This window comes from Miscanthus floridulus, chromosome 8 (assembly GCF_019320115.1).
Source record: "Miscanthus floridulus cultivar M001 chromosome 8, ASM1932011v1, whole genome shotgun sequence".
In the NCBI taxonomy this organism is placed as follows: domain Eukaryota; kingdom Viridiplantae; phylum Streptophyta; class Magnoliopsida; order Poales; family Poaceae; genus Miscanthus; species Miscanthus floridulus.
The window spans coordinates 134,230,485-134,248,552 of NC_089587.1; positions in this window are offsets into that span (position 1 = coordinate 134,230,485).

Genomic DNA, 18,068 nt, shown 5'->3' on the forward strand with positions numbered 1-18,068 from the left:
TAACCAATTTACCTTCCATGAGCTTTAATTGATTTATCTTTATGAGTATGTTGGAATCGACTATTTAGTCGATTTCCTTCCATATTGGCTCTCAGTGCCGCACATTCGGGACTATCTAGCAACACCGGCATGTCTCGCCTTAAATTACTGATTAGCTTTCTCTCCTTGTCAATTGCAGGGTCAAATTGACTGGCACGTCTTGGGAGGAGTGCGCAGGATCGACCATCCCTGCTCTGAAGCTACGTGGATCTCTAGCTCTATCGAGCGGACCCTTCCGGCTTGCTCATGTGCCCTCAGCATGGGATAAAATTTCATGCCGACACACGTTCTTGGCATGCTCAGTGGGACACCACAATTGTCATGGTGGTTCACAACAACAACAACATCCTTATGGTACATTATGAAGGTCTACCTAATGGAGATAAAGATGTCATCGGCAAAGCTATAGAAGAATTTCAGAACAAGTGTTTGTTGTCCTACACCAAAACACGTGACAACACAATTATTTAGAAATATCCACTACCAAGAGTTCTATTACATGGGCAAACAGATATAGTTGAAGCTGAAGACAGGCGTTTCTTTACGAAAGTTGTAAACAAATCTGTTCATGACGCCGTATCAAGCCATAATGAAGCTTTCTTGGACATATTCCACAATGCCATGAAATAGGCGATTCATGGGTTTCCAGTTGGTCAAGTTGGGCTGGCTTATTACAACATTCCACATCTGTCAACCTAAGGGACTAATCAAGTCGGTACCAGTCATCAAGAAGCAACACCAGCTGGTAATGATGATGTATAATCCTAGATCAAGGTACTACTACGAATCAGACAAGCTCAAGGTACCACTATGAATTAGACACAATATAATCCTAGATCGTTAGTATAGCATGTACAACAGTCGGCGGGGCAAGGTCAGAACCAAGTGATTAATTTTGGCACATCAGGCCACATACCGTCGTTGGCTCAAAAAATAGCACCATCAATTCAAAGGATCCATAGAGATATAGATCATCATGTATACAATTAGAGACTTCAAGCAGCAAACCAGCAAAGGACCTAGCAGATAGAGATTCCATAGGGGTACCATTATGGCATAGATTATAACACCCTTCACATGATTCTGAATCAAGGTATCAAGGCACATGGGATTTCAATCCACAGATGGGTCAGTAAGTACAGAGAAATCCAAATTCACATGCTGATGAGTTGTTGCTAAAGGTGACCGAGATGATGAAGAATCAATTTGGTCTGAAGCCAAAAGGCTGACCTATTTGTACAAATGTCCATATCCAGAATGGTATGATTTGGTTGTAATGGAGACGGGGATCCCGATCTTCTGTCAGGTGATAGTAACTATCGTTGTGGCGGAGAATGACACACCGATCCGGCTTCAGATCGAAAGATCGAACCCTGCAATCTTAGCACCACAGCTCCTCTGGTTATCAACCGAGTCACGGACCAGGTTGACCTCACCAAGAAGGCTAATCCCTGCCTGCGCAACAAAGAACACAAGCAAGAACAAGAAAGATCGCAACCAAATTGCAGATGTATGAGTAATCTCACGAGTTGGGGTCTCACAAACCGATGAACGGCAAAACTGTTCTTGATAGAATAATCTAAGCAAAACCCAAAACCTAATGATGGCGGCAGCGTATGATTATAAAGGTCTTAGGGTCGTCGCCTACCCTGGACGCGCCCCCTAATGGGCCCAAACACGATACACGGTCCAACGAACCAAAAGTAGGTGTCGCAGCACCCTGGCAGATTCTAGAAGCTAACTTGTTTTGACTATTCCCGTTGATTCTGAAGAGGTTTTGACATGAAACCACCTGGATTGGCTTCCTTATCAAATTAGCTTTCCATCCATATGTGGATCATTGAAAACGGAGTTCGGATGCATCTTAGACATCCGTTTTATTGCAGACTGGTCCTGATGGCCGAGGCAGACTCGAACTCGGATTGGACTAGGCCTCTGGCTTGGCTTGGACGTCCTTGCTGGCCTCCTAAGGTGGTGGCCAAGGAGGAGGACGTCCAAGGCCATCTCTTAGGTGTTCTCCATCTTCTTGGGGCATGCTCCAACTTGGGCCTGGGTCCCAAGGATGTCTAACAAGCCCATGACAATAGTGTAGCTCCTGCCAGAAATAGCGACAGAATATATTGGTGATTTGGAGGCCTTGCTGATGTGATATTGAGATGGGACCAGATCTATTTGAAAGCTTATCAAACAAGCTTTCCATCAAGTGCTCATTAACCTCGATCGCACTCCGGATGGATGAGTTATGGCCTTCCCAATGAGGCACTGTCGGACTACCGATGAACCAAAAGTTCAACTTTGATGAACTTCCATTATGAAACACATTTGAACCTACAATCAAATAGTGACATGTACATGTGGAACCAAGTGAATTATAACCAAAGCCACTATGCAAATGTAGGAACGAGCGCACCTTATAATCATTGTTCGTATCCGAAGGTGCCATGTCCTCATCATCCTCCCCTTCTTGACAACAAACCGTCCTCGGTTTGGGATTAGCTGAAGGAAACGTTGTTGGTAGTAGCCAACATTGCTCCCCTTCTTGAAATTTAACATTTTTCTTTATAACAAAACTAGGGAAACTCGACATGACAAGATTATAGCAATTGGAATCCTTTGGTTGATCATACTTTTGTGCAATATTAGGAGATTTCAGAGTTGAACAAATATAGACACGATGCACCATATACTCTCCTTTACAATTATATTTTCCAATAAAATGATATGTACAAGTAGACAACCATGGCAATTCAACACATTTAAGTTTCTCTTCTAAACTACTAAGAGCATATAAAGTATCAAACTCAATATAACCCAAAGTATTTGAAGAATACAATAATTTCTTTTCTTTTTTTTTGGTAGCAATGGGAAGCAAACGTTTATGTTCAGCATAAGTAATTGGTTCTAAAACATGGAAAACTGAAGCATCATCAACTAATTCATCTTTATCACAAGGAACATCAAGCAAATTATCATGGGACAAAGATAAATCAAGAGAGGGTTTCACTAACAATTGCTCTATGATAGCATGGTTTGTGGAAAAATTTAGTACATTAAGACAATTTTCACCTTCCGTGAGTGTAGCACCATGGGCATTACCTGTGTTCTCAGCAAGAGTAATAGGTGCATTGTGAAGTGATGGTTCTGAATTTGCATATGAGGTTGTGAGCTCCTCATTTTCTTCCATGTCATCCTCTCGCTTATGGATATTATCCTGCAGAAGGTTAGTCATAGTAAGAGGAATAACAATAGATTCTTCCTCCAAATGGTGCACCTCATCATATGAAATCAAAACAGGAGGTGGATTAACAAAGGTTTCTTGCATAAGAAGTTTCATATCATTCCAAGTTTGAGGTTTATCAGAAGGATCTAAAGACTCACACCAAGATAAAGCAGAATGTCGCAAAACACTAGCTACATTTTTTACCTTCCTCCTTGGACACATAAAGCGAGTAGCAAATATGTTGTCGATGGCAATTTCCCACTCCATGTACTCATCAGCACCTATACCATCATAAGTCGGTGGATACGAACAACCTGTCATTGTTAGAAGACAGCAAAAGACAATACAAAAATATTATCCCTATCAAATGACTACGTGGTTGCAGTGGTGTCACTTTTGACAGCAAGTGGAAGTGTCTTACCAAGCTCTTACAAAGTTCTTACCAATGCAAGCAGTGGGCGGTACAACCGGCGGCTGGTTCGTGATACCTATGAGGCAGTGGTACCGAGATTGCAAGGACCTTTTTTCTATACTGATCTGAAGTATATATGTGGAGCTTGGGAGGCACAAAAAAAAACAAATATATATATGTGGCACACAAGTCAGTGACAGATAGCAATATTGAATAAATGTCCATAGCGCTTGTACTAGTTGCTAGCCTATACGTGTTCCTATCACCAGTTGTGATAAACAAGAGAGGAAACAAGGATAAAAGGAAACAAGTATTAAAGGTAGCAACGAATATGAACAAGGCAAAAGGTACCACAAACAATAGAGCTATTGAGTGTTCCTTATGTGCTCCTTTTCGATATCTTCTATTCTCTTTTACTATTTTTTTCTTTTATTTTTTTGTCCAATCTTTTTTTTCTTGCTTTTGCTCTTTTGATATTTTTTCTCAGCAAGGAGCACACAAGAATAAACCACAAAAAATTTGAGCTCAATTGAATAAAAGATGTGGCCTATAGAAAATTAGGACTGTGCTCTAAAAAGCATACCAAAACTTGTGGGCCCAAAAACTCAATTTTCTTAATCGAATTTCGCAAATCTAATTTTTGCGAACCCAGCAGTTCTGGGATGAAATAGATCTAAAATTTTCTGGTGTTCTCTGTAGATATAAAATTTTCCCCGTTTTGAGCTCGGATGCAAAAGTTATGACTGTTTTAAGGAAGCTGCTCGAATAAGGGTTTTAGTGGACACAAGATGCAAACCGATGGTGATACGGAATAGCGGCGGATGGAGGGATCAACACAAACTAGAAAAGAACACAATCTAAACCAGCAATAAGACTTTGACCTAGGCCACAAACTCAACAACGGAATCTAAAACTGAAATATGCAAAGGCTATGGCGCGGAAGGTTCTAGGATAGGAAATAAAAGTATGGCACTAGACTATAGGACAAATGCGAAACTCTCAAACTAGGGAATAAAAGTGAACCTGACGGTATACCTTAGCTCTGATACCACTTAATGGAGACGGGGATCCCGATCTTCCGTCAGGTGATGGTAACTATCATTGTGGCGGAGAATGACACACCAATCCGGCTTCAGATCGAAAGATCGAACCCAGCAATCTTAGCACCACAGCTCCTCTGGTTATCAACCGAGTCACGGACTAGGTTGACCTTGCCAAGAAGGCTAATCCCTGCCTGCACAACGAAGAACACAAGCAAGAACAAGAAAGATCGCAACCAAATTGCAGATGTATGAGTAATCTCACGAGTTGGGGTCTCACAAACCGATGAATGACGAAACTGTTCTTGACAGAATAATCTAAGCAAAACCCAAAACCCAATGACGGCGGCAGCGTATGATTATAAAGGTCTTAGGGTCGTCGCCTACCCTAGACGCGCCCCCTAATGGGCCCAAACACGATACACAGTCCAACGGACCAAAAGTAGGTGTCTCAGCACCCTGGTAGATTCTGGATGCTAACTTGTTTTGACTATTCCCGTTGATTCCGAAGAGATTTTGATGTGAAACCACATGTATTGGCTTACTTATCAAATTAGCTTTCCATCCATATGTGGATCATTGAAAACGGAGTTCGGATGCATCCTGGGCGTCCATTTTATTGCAGACTGGTCCTGATGGCCGAGGCAGACTCGAACTCGGATTGGACTAGGCCTCTGGCTTGGCTTGGACGTCCTTGCTAGCCTCCTAAGGTGGTGGCCAAGGACGAGGACATCCAAGGCCATCTCTTAGGTGTTCTCCATCTTCTTGGGGCATGCTCCAACTTGGGCCTGGGTCCCAAGGATGTCTAACAAGCCCATGACGACAGTGTAGCTCCCGCCAGAAATAGCGACAGAATATATTGGTGATTTGGAGGCCTTGCTGATGTGATATTGAGATGGGACCAGATCTATTTGAAAGCTTATCAAACAAGCTTTCCATCAAGTGCTTATTGACCTTGATCGCACTCCGGATGGATGAGTTATGGCCTTCCCAATGAGGCACTGTCGGGCTACCGATGTACCAAAAGTTCAACTTTGATGAACTTCCATTATGAAACACATTTGAACCTACAATCAAATAGTGACTTGTACATGTGGAATCAAGTGAATTATAACCAAAGCCACTATGCAAATGTAGGAACGAGTGCACCTTATAATCATTGTTCGTATCCGAAGGTGCCATGTCCTCATCAGGTTGCTCTTCCTACAAATTATAGGCTTTCAGAGTTTGCTAAGTTCACTGGCCAAGATAGCACAAGCACAATAGAACATGTCAGTCGGTATCTTACACAGTTGGGCGAAGCATCCATTGAAGAGGCTCATCGAGTTTGTTTCTTCTCTCTATCACTGTCAGGGCCAGCCTTCACTTGGTTTTCATCACTGCTGGTCAACTCCATTGCCAACTGGGCTGACCTCGAGAAGAAATTTCATACATATTTTTATACTAGGACTAGAGAAAAGAAGATTACCGATCTGACAAATATAAGGTAGAAGACTAATGAATCAGGCATTGAGTATCTTCAGAGGTTCCGAGAGACTAGGAACTTATGCTTCTCATTAAACTTAGCTGATGATCCGCTAGCTGCTTTAGCTATTCAAGGAATGCTGCCAATGTGGAAAGAAAAACTATTGGGACAAGAATTTGATAACTTGGGTCAGTTGGCTCAACGAGTGGCAGCGCTCAATAGTCAATTCCAGAGTATGCGCAGAGATACCCAATTCTAGAAGAGTACTATAGTGGCCGAAGCTTATAATCCATACTCAATCAATGATGGCTATGAAGATGAAGAGGAAGAGGTTGTTGCGACTGAATGGAATTGGGGCAAAAAGATAGTAATGGTGTCAAATCCTTGGGGAAGAGGAGTCAAGGAGAGCTATGACTTTGATGTCACAATATCAGACAAGCTCTTTGATTTCTTGCTTGAAAAGGGACAGATCAAGTTGCCCAATAATTATGTTATGTTGCCCCCTAATTAGTTGAAGAATAAGAAGTTTTGTAAGTTCCATAATGCTACTTCTCATTCCACTAATGAATGCAGAATTTTTTAGCAGCATATACAGAAGGCTATTCAACAAGGAAGGCTCAAATTTGATACGCTTTGGAATATGAAAGTTGATGATAATCCTTTCCTAGGAGATCAAAACATGGTTGATGCTGGGCTGCTCAAAGGAAAGACTAAGGTCCTAACATCAACCAAATCAAAAGAAGCTGGAACAGTCTATCCCAAGAGGCAAATATCGACCAACGAATACAGGAGAATTAAAAGACATTGCGACAAGCAAAAGAGCCGATATGAGCATGGAGAAACATCAAAGGAAGGGGCAATAAAGCCATGAGTTACATCACAAATTCTATTGAGTAAATGGTAGCACCAGAAGGAAAAGGATTATTAGCGTTGGTTGGAAAAGCAAGAATACTAGCATCAACAGGAAAAAGAGAGGTATGAAAGAAAGCAAACTAAATTGCATTGGAATTGTCCTTTCTTCAGACATTGCTAGAATGAAGGTTTGAAGTTGCCTACCAGGAGTAACTGTCCAGAGTGCAGCGATCTATATTAGGAGTTTAGGCAATCTCAAGCCAACCACCGGTCTATCCATGCTCAAGATGCATATCACCATAATAACATGGATCAACGCTTAAAAATGGAAGTATTCATAATCGGCTGGGAAAAAGAGTTGTCGATCAAGATTGGGCTGATTATGAAGAAGAAGGCAACAAGAGAGAATATGTTTGGTAGGAAGACCAATGGTGTCCAGGAGGTTTGATAAGAAGCCAGAAGAGAAGGGTGCAACACCTAAGGAATAGAGAGTTGGAATAGGCTCAGGCATCAAGTAAACCTCAAGTATGGCATACTAAGCAAACAACTGATAGAAAAGCAACCATCGGCTAACATTCAAATGGCTTTTCTATTGCCATCAGAATTCAGAGCTCCGACAGATCAAGATGTTTATTCGGATTTTGATGAATCGGAGTATGAGGAAATAGTTGCTAAGTTGATGGTCATACAGCAAGCAATATTTGATAAACCAGTCAAGCATCAGCACTTAAAAGCTTTATATGTGAAAGGTTTGGTTGATGGGAAGTCAATGAATAAGATGTTGGTGGACGGAGGTGCTTCTGTCAATCTCATGCCTTATACCACTTTTTGTAAACTTGTCAAGGGACCAAGAGATCTAATGGAGACTGACATGATGCTTAAGGATTTTGGAGGTAATGCGTCTAAGACCCGGGGGCAATAAACGTTGAACTAACAATCGAGAGTAAGACTCTGCTCACCACATTCTTCATCATCGATGGAAAAGGGTCGTACAGTTTGCTCCTTGGTCGTTATTGGATTCATGCAAACTATTGTGTACCATCGACCATGCATCAGTGTTTGATTCAATGGCATGGAGATGATGTCGAGCTGGTTTGCACTGATGAATCTATGAGCATCGCAATAGTCGATCGAGTCTTTTGGGAGCTAGGAGACTTTGAATGCTTTTTTGGCAAGTTATGGGAAGGGGGCTTCATTAGAATCAATGATGAAAGCCAACAGCTGATTCAAGCAGTCGGCTTTGAAAATTTGTCTTAATGGATAATCCAATAGATGGTACAGATGGCAAACTAGGACATGGTTTCATGTTGGCCAATGAATTAGAAGAAGTAGATATTGGTTCCGGAGATAGACCTAGGCCAATGTATGTAAGTGCCAAGTTGGACCCTAAGTATAAATAAGAGTTAGTTGATTTGTTAAAGGAATTTAAAGACTATTTTGCTTGGGAGTACTATGGGATGCCTAGTCTAGACCGGTCAATTGTCGAACATCGATTGCCAATCAAACCTGGATATTGGCCATTTAAATAGGCTCCAAGGAGATTCAACCTGAACATGCTTAATGATATAAAAAAGGAGACTGAAAGGTTACTGGAGGAAAAGTTTATCCGACCATGCCGATATGCAGAGTGGATATCGAATGTTGTCCCTATGTATAAGAAGAATGGAAAATTAAGAGTTTGCATCAATTTTAGGGATCTGAACAAAGCCTCACCCGTGGATGGTTATTCGATGCCGATAGCTGATATGTTAGTAGATGCAGCAGCCGAGCACAAGGTTATTAGCTTCATGGACGACAATGCAGGATACAACCAAATTTTCATGGCTGAGGAAGACATAGCAAAGACCGCTTTCAGGTGCCCCAGCGCAATTGGTTTGTTTGAGTGGGTTGTGATGACCTTTGGTCTAAAGAATGCCGGTGCAACTTATCAAAGGGCGATGAATTATATTTTTCATAAGTTGATTGACAGGATTGTTGAAATCTACATCGATGATGTGATGATAAAATCCAAAGGGTACAAAGAGCACCTAGCTGATTTGCGAGAGACTCTGGAATGCACAAGAAAACATGGTCTAAAGATGAATCCTAATAAGTGTGCTTTTGGAGTGTTAGCTGGACAATTCTTGGGATTTATGGTCCACGAGAGAGGAATCGAAGTTGGTTAGAAAAGCATAAAAGCAATTGATGAGGCAGTTCCCCTGACTACTAAGACAGAGTTGCAATCTCTGCTTGGTAAGATTAGTTTCATTAGAAGATTCATTTCAAATCTTTCAGAAAGGATCCTGCCATTTTCTCCCTTGTTGAAGTTGAAAAATGATCAAGAATTCAAGTGGGGTGACATACAACAAAAGGCGTTTGAAGAAATAAAAGAATACATGAAGTGTCCACCTATGTTGGTCCCTCCTCAGCAAGGTAAACCTTTTAAGTTGTATATATTGGCTGATGACAAGACAATTGGATCGGCCTTTATGCAAGAATTTGAAGGAAAAGAGCGAGTTGTTTTCTATCTGAGTAGAAGGCTCCTGGATCTAGAAACAAGATATTCTCCCACCGAAAAGTTATGCTTTTGCTTATATTTCTCTTGCACTAAGTTGTGACACTACTTATTATCAGCCAAATGTACGGTTGTTTCCAAGGCTGATGTGATCAAGCACATGTTATCAATGCCAATACTGAATGGGAGAGTAGGAAAGTGGATTCTTACGTTATCGGAATTTGACTTGAAGTACAAATCGGCTAAAGTAGTCAAAGGACAAATAATGGTTGATTTTGTCACCCAGCATCATAAGTCAAGCATTGGTTATGTAGAGCCGATGCCTTGGACATTATTCTTTGATGGATCATCATGCAAGCAAGGTGGTGGCATTGGTATTGTTATTGTTTCGCCTCGGGGGGCAAGTTTTGAGTTTGCTCTTCCAACTAAACCAGTGATTACCAACAACCAAGCGGAGTATGAAGCTATTCTTAAGGGACTTCAACTTCTTCACGAAGTAAAGGCCGAAGCAATTGAAGTATATGGAGATTCACAATTAATTATTAATCAGTTGATCGACCTATATAAGTGCAAAGAAGATACTTTGAAAGGATACTATGACGAGTGCCAAAAGTTGCTCAAAGAATTTCTTCATGTCTCTTTCCAACATATTCCGAGAGTAGTGAAGTCTTGAGTAGTGAAGCCTCGAATGAAGACTGGAGAGTCGAAATAGCCAACTACCTTAGAAATCCATCACAGAAAGTTAGCAGAAAGCTAAGGTATAAATCAACTAAGTATGTTTTACTGCATGATCAGCTGTATTACAAAATAGTCGATGGAGTATTACTCAAATGCCTAAATCAAGAAGAAGCTAAGGTGTTGATGGGCGAAGTGCATGAAGGGATATGTGGAGCTGATCAATCGACTTATAAGATGAAGTGGATTATTCGCAGAACTGGATATTTTTGGCCAACAATATTGGAAGACTGTTTTGAATATTACAAAGGGTGCTAGGATTGTCAACGTTTTTGATAATATCCTAAAATCGCCTGCATCGGCCATGAATCCAATAATCAAGCCATGGCCGTTTCGAGGTTGGGGAATTGATTTAATTAGCCATATTTTTCTGCCCTCAAGCAAAGAACATAAGTTCATATTGGTAGCAATAGATTACTTCACTAAATGGGTTGAGGCAATTCCTTTGAAGATGGTAACCTCAAAGAACATGGTTGATGTTGTCAAGGAGCACATTGTGTATCGTTTTGGGATTCCTCAAACTATAACTACCGATCAGGGGACAATGTTCACATTAGAGGAGTTTAGAGATTTTGCTACCAGTATAGGAATCAAGCTACTAAATTCTTCTACTTACTATGCTTAGGCTAATGGTCAGGTAGAGGCATCCAATCAGATTATAATTAAGCTGATCAAGAAAAAGATTGAAGAACAGCCAAGGAAATGGCATTCAACGCTTAATGGGGCACTATGGGCATATAGGATGGCTTGTCATGGATCAATTAAAACATCACCTTATGAACTTGTGTACGACCATAATGCAGTTCTTCCTTGGGAAGTTCAGATTGGATCGAGGTGTGTTATCGACTCTTGTCTAGTTCAAGTATGACTGCATCAATCCGGTCGACCTCCACTGCTTGGACTAGATTAAGGTCAAGTTATTGGCTCTATCTAAGGGTGGCGTTCCTTCGGATAGATTCATTAAGTTACCGATATTGCTTATTGCTTCCATTATTTATTTAATTACAACAACATCACTTTGCCCAATTGGGATTGATCTAGATCGGCCTTATATCTTTTTTAACTCGTCATTTGTTAATCTAAATTTGATCTAATCTATACTCTAAACGATGAGTTATGTTTTATCGGTTGTTTTAAGTCAATCTTGATCGTGCATAGTGTGCAGTTAAGGCATGTCTGATCTTGAGTAGATCTATTGGCTCATGAAAACCGTTCCATGGCCCGTTATCATGGCTTGTGTGATTCTGCCTCACACCCCACTGTGAGCACCATGGAGTGGGGATCGTTATTTGGTAGATCTATTCCTAATAGGGCATGACCTTAACTATGCGCTATGCCTGAATCGACTGTTTTAGCCGATATCGAGTGCTTTCATGAACGGTTCATGTCCGAGACCGTTGAAGTAAAGATAGGTTGAAAGATGTGTTAGCACCATGATCTTATTATTGTATTACGGCCTGCATGGTTCTGCCTCACGTCCCACTGATATTAGTAATAAGTTAGGGTCGTTGAATCTATTGTTGTTTCTATGGCCTGCATGATTCTGCCTCATGCCCCACTGGTCATAGCGATAGATGAGATCTAATATGTTCATTATATTTACCTTTATTAAGTGGTTAAATGACGATGAGCTGTATCATTAATACAAAAGGGATTCGGTTACTTGCAGTCATTGGCTTAGCATAAACTAATCATTGTTGATATCCTCTTGCCATTGACTAATGTTTGTCTAAATAATGAGATCTATCCTGAGCGATAACCAATTTACCTTCCATGAGCTTTAATTGATTTATCTTTATGAGTATGCTAGAATCGACTATTTAGTCGATTTCCTTCCATATCGGCTCTCAGAGCCACACATTCGGGGCTATCTGGCAACATCGGCATGTCCCACCTTAAATTACTAATTAACTTTCTCTCCTTGTCAATTGTAGTGTCAAATTGACTGGCGCGTCTTAGGAGGAGTGCGCAGGATCAACCATCCCTGCGCTGAAGCTAGGCGGATCTCCAGCTTTATTGAGCGGACCCTTCTGGCTTGCTCGTGTGCCCTCGGCATAGGACGAAATTTCGTGTTGACAGGTGGTTAATACAATTGTGGCTGAATCTATACATGTATAGAATTGCAAGACCCAATCTCAGGAATCTGAGCTTCCCTTCTTCCAACTTTGCTAAAGATTATAAAGAAAAATAAGGAAGAACTCGATAGTGTATGAATTATGGTGTAGCTGCATCTGCCATAACAATTGCTGTTGATATAGGTCACCTTTTCAAGAAATTTTTTAGAGGGTTTGATGTAAACATCTTGACTTGGCTGCCTTATGATGAGGATGAAGACAATGAACTAGTTCTACCAGTCAAATTTTGGTTTGAATCAGGTTGCTCAGATAAAACAGTTGCTGCAATTTTTAGTTGTATTATCAAACCCTATGTACTGCCAGACGAATTTCGCCATGGCCGTGGCAAAATGGCTAATGGTTCTTTTCTCCTAGATAACCTTCCAACTTATGCATTCTATAATCCTTCTTTTGTGGCCCATCAATTTGGCCTTTGTCAACTACCTCCTTGGCTATTCTTTAGGAACACTCTACAGCCAATAGAAGGTATTAGTGACATGATGGAAGCTTCTAGAGTTTTTCAACTAGGATCAAACCTTCCTTCTTTTTGCCTACATGAATGGACAAGAGCTACCTTCTCTTCAAATTTGTTTGATTCCTGGTGGCAAGAATGGCACTCTTACCTCTTCTACAGTCCAATTCATCCCAACTATTTAGCCCTGGATGAAGAATTTGCTTCTGATAGTGAGGTGATTTACTATTTTTCTTTCAGAAGGATTATCTAACAAGTTCTCCTATGAATTCATCTAACAAATTCTTTTGTAGGATACCGAATTTGATCCACCAAGCGTGGACAGGAAAGGGCATCCCATGGAATATTATCCACCATGTCCAGCCTCAAGAATAGGATCAACTGCACCCACTCTGAAAAAGTTAATGAAAACCCCAGCTGCCCCAACAATACTCACATATCAGTCTTCAAAACGCAAGGCAATCCAAGATGTAACTCAGAAAACTACCACTGGGAAGAGACTTCACAGAACAAAATCATCAATTGTTCAGGTAACTTAACTTATCTTCCCTCTTAAGATGATATCCAACTTCTAGTTCAATCCCTTTCTTGCAACCATCGACTATTGCATCTCAATCTACCTTGGGTGCCAAATTTTTATCCTAGGCATTTGAATCAGCATCTACCAACCTTTCATCGCCTAATCCTCCTATGGAGCCAATTACAACTAAAATAACCGATGCTTCTAATAGACCCAAAATAACGGAAGATAAGAAACTCTCTACTTCACCTCCTGATGCTACCAAGGTGTCTCCTCAACCCTTTTAATCTTATGTAATCCTCACTCTTCTCTGATCATTCTCCTTTATCAGACACCACCTGAGAAAATATCTGCACAAGAGCAAAGGACTAACATCGCAACAGTTGAAGTTGATCCTATTGATGCTGATACCCAAACCGTTGATCCTACTACTCAGCAAATAGTCAATGGTAAGAAATTCATATGCTCATTCTTGTCCTTCTATAACAAATATAAACCAAAAAGCTTCTTGATGCTTGCAGACACTAGCATCAAAAGTCTAGAGCCGATTCAACCAAATGTTAAAAAAAATGTTGGCACATTATCGACTGTTCCTTCTCCTCAGCTAGAGCTTCTTCTAGAAAAGGTACTATGTCCTCCTCACCATTCATCTCATTATCAACTTATTTGCCATTTCTAATAAGATTTCTTTTGTTCACATGTAGGCACTTAATTCTCTAGCTCTGAGCTACTCCATCAACTTTGAAGAATACATAGACGAACGCGAGATTAGCTCATCAGCCATTTCTTCCTAAGAGACTTTATCAGATGAGACCAAAAATTGGCTAAAAGATATGCTGCCAATGCTCAAGGGAAATATAGTCGATTTGATCCAGGATGTAGACCCAATGAGAAGAATCTTCTTGGCCATCAAGGATAATTTGACCCCAAGTCTTGCTAAAGCCTTGATACCTATATCCAATATCAAAGACCAGGCTCCCAAGGTGAAAAAGGCTCAAAGAAATCTGATCGACCGTGAAGCTTTGATGGCCAAAAAGAATTCTAACAAACATGAAGCCAAAGAATTAGCACAACTGATCGACAATTCGAAGAACTCTTCTTCCAAAATTGAACCAGAACTAAATCAGCTGAGAGTTAGGCGTGCTGAGCTTGAAAAAGAACTAGAAAGTGTGAAAGCCACCATCGAACATCATGAGTCCAACTTGATTCAGATCCCCAAAGCTATCAAATAGAAGAAGCAAGAAATGTTGACCAAGGTCAAAGAAGGCAAAGTCATTCGTAGCAGTCTTGAGAGCATTCTTAGATCAGCCGAAGAAGACAAATAATAAATTGCAGAAGTTGATGCTATTCGGCTGAAAGCACTACAAGCAATTCATGGTGCTCTTAACTTGTAATTTACATTCCAGTATCTGTAGCACATAAACCTGATGATAGCTGTACTTTCTGGTTTGGCTAGAAGAGCCGATTTGAATTAGCTGATTTCCTATTTCTAACTTCACTCTGACTTAACTGGATCTAAAAATGGCTTTTATCACAAAACCCTTCAAATTCCTTCTCAGTCATCAACGCCGCATTCCCCATGGTATTAGTGAAGCGGTGCTTCCCCTTCCATCAATTGGGGTTACTTTCACACATCCCAAGATATCTACCGTCTCTCCTTCATGGCTATAAATACCAACCAAGGGCTTCGGCCTCGAACACATCTATATTTGCAACTGCTCTCATTCTCTTGTGTCCTTCCATCTTCACAAACCCTATAATAGTTTCCTCTTCTCCTCCCAAGATCTAACAGCATCTATGGTAGGCGAGGACAACCATGGTAAGCGTGTGGTAGAAAATCTCCCAGGGAAGGAGATGCCAGTGAGCCAGCGACTCTGCTGCATGAGGTAGGACCAAATGACCCCTTCTCCTATCAATAGATCACCTTCTGACATGTCTGTAGGTTTGTCTTGAACAATAGGCTTCCTCCTCCTCCTAGGGACGGCGATCCCTCTAATGCCGAGCCTGCTACCGCCCCTACACTAGATTTATCATCAGACTCCTCTGACTCCTACACCGGCGATGATGCTCGATGCTTCCTTCAAGAATGGAGGGCGATCAAGGACCGTTACTCCAAGGCAACTCAGGAGAATGGTCAGCTTGAGATCCGCCTCGAGGCCTCTCATGCCACCATCCTTGCCACCGAGGAAAAACCAACACCACTCAGGCGCGGTTGGCTGAGTCGGACACCATGGTGGTAGGTAAGATGGATTCCTAGAAAACCTCTATTCTTATTTTCTCTACCTTTGTCTTGACAATTTCTTTATTTCTGTGATTGCTAGCCCTGACGGTGTAGTTGAAGAACCTCCAACTAGCAGTGAATGTGGCTATGGCGGTCGTCAATGCCCACGGCCCCTTACTCAACAACTGCCAGCATGATGTCCCGGCACGCGTCCAAGAGATCACCCTCCACGGCGTCCGCCATGGCGCAACAGTAGCCCTGGCCATGGCGTAGGTCTAGAATAGGCACGAGCTCCACACCATGGAGCTAGGCTTCCCAATGGTCGATGACCCCGACATGCACGAGGACTTCGATGATGTAGCTACAGCCATCATGGACATTACATCCACCTAGGATGTAATCAATAAAGTTTTTTATTAGTTTGTACTAGGAACAAACTATCAATGAATAAAATTTCTACTTCACTTTATGAATGCATTTTAGAATCTACTGAAATATAAATCTGATTGTCTTTGTGTGTGTTTTTGCTCTATAGGCGATACGTATCATATCGGCTTTTCCCCTTAGGGCTGATTTTTTAACTAAAGGCGATACCCTCCTGCTACCGGCTGTTAGAGCCGATGACTAAACAAATCGGCTATCAACTATTAATCCAAACACTAGGATAATACTTCTTTAGGAATTTTCCATTGATTGCTCTATCAAACTCCACTTCCCCTTCTAGCGTTTCCAAAATATAAGGATTGCCAGGCGCACACCGTTTAATCTGATAAGGACCTTCCCAATTAGGCGACCATTTGCCCAACCTACTGTCTTTAGACCCAATCGGCAATGTTACTTTCCAAACTAACTCTCCTTCACAAAACTATTTGTTCTTTACCTTTTTATTATAATGCCTTGCAACCCTTAATTTATTGGCCTCAATATTTTCAAGAGCACGTAGCCGATGACAACTTAAGTCCTCCAAATCATCCATCATAAGGTTTTTATAGACTTTGGCTGTCAAATCATTTTGCAATGCAACATGTCTTGATCTAGTTTGAATTTCCTAGGGAAGATCTCCATTATGCCCATATACTAACTCATAAGGTGATGATTTAATTGATCCATGGCAAGCCATCCCATATGCGCACAATGCTTCATTAAGTGTTAGGTACCACTTCCTTGCTTGCTCTTAAATTTTTTCCTTAATCAACTTAATCAAAATTTGATTGGATGCCTCTGCCTAGCCATTAGCTTGAGCATAATAAGGAGAAGAATTTAATAATTTAATTCTCATACTGACAGCAAAATCTCTAAATTCCTCTGATGTGAGCATTGTTCCTTGATCAGTAGTAATGGTTTGAGGAATCCCAAAATGATAAACAACATGCTCCATGACAAAATCAACCATATTCTTTAAAGTGACTATTTTCAAAGGAATTGCCTCAACCCACTTAGTAAAATAATCTGTTGCTACCAATACAAACTTGTGCCCTCTACTTGAAGGTGGAAAAATCTAGCCAATCAAATCAATTCCCCAGCCTCGGAATGACCATGGCTTAATTATTGGGTTCATAGCTGATGCAGGCGATTTCTGAACATTACCAAAACACTGTCAATCTTGACACCCCTTGTAATATTCAAAACAATCTTCTAATATTGTTGGCCAAAAATATCCAGACCTGTGAATAACCCATTTCATTTTATAAGCCGATTGATGAGCTCTGCATATTCCTTCATGCACTTTTCCCATCAATACTCTTGCTTCTTCTTAACTTAAACACTTAAGCAAAACTCCATTAACTATTTTGTAATACACTTGATCATCCAACAAAACATACTTATTTGATTTATATCTCAATTTTCTGGTAACCTCGTGTGATGGATTCTTGAGGTAATCGGCTATCTCAACTCTCCAATCATTAGCCAAAGTTTCACTGCTTAAAATATCCTAGAACATCCGATAGCCTGATGCACTCTGGGCTAATCAATTGGCCTCCTGATTCTGTGCTCTAGGAATATGCTGAAGGGAAGTAAGAGGAAACCCCTCAAGTAACTTTCGACATTCATCATGGCAACCCCTTAGAATATCATCCTTACATTCATATAGGCCGATCAACTAATTAATAACTAGTTATGAATCTCTAAATATTTCAATTGACTTAGCCTTTACTTCTTGAAGAAATTGAAGTCCCTTAAGAATAGCTTCATACTCTACTTGATTATTGGTGGTCATTGGTTTGGTTTGAAAGGTAAACTCAAAACTTGCCCCCCGAGGCAAAATAATAACAATACCAATGCCACCCCTTGCCTGCATGATGATCCATCAAAGAATAATGTCCAAGGCATAGGTTCCACATAGCCGATACTTGGTTTATGATGTTCAGTAATAAAATCGGCCAAACTTGCCCTTTGACTGCTTTAGCCGATTCATACCTCAAATCAAATTCTGATAATGTAAGAATCCACTTCCCATTCTCCCATTTAATATCAGCATTGACA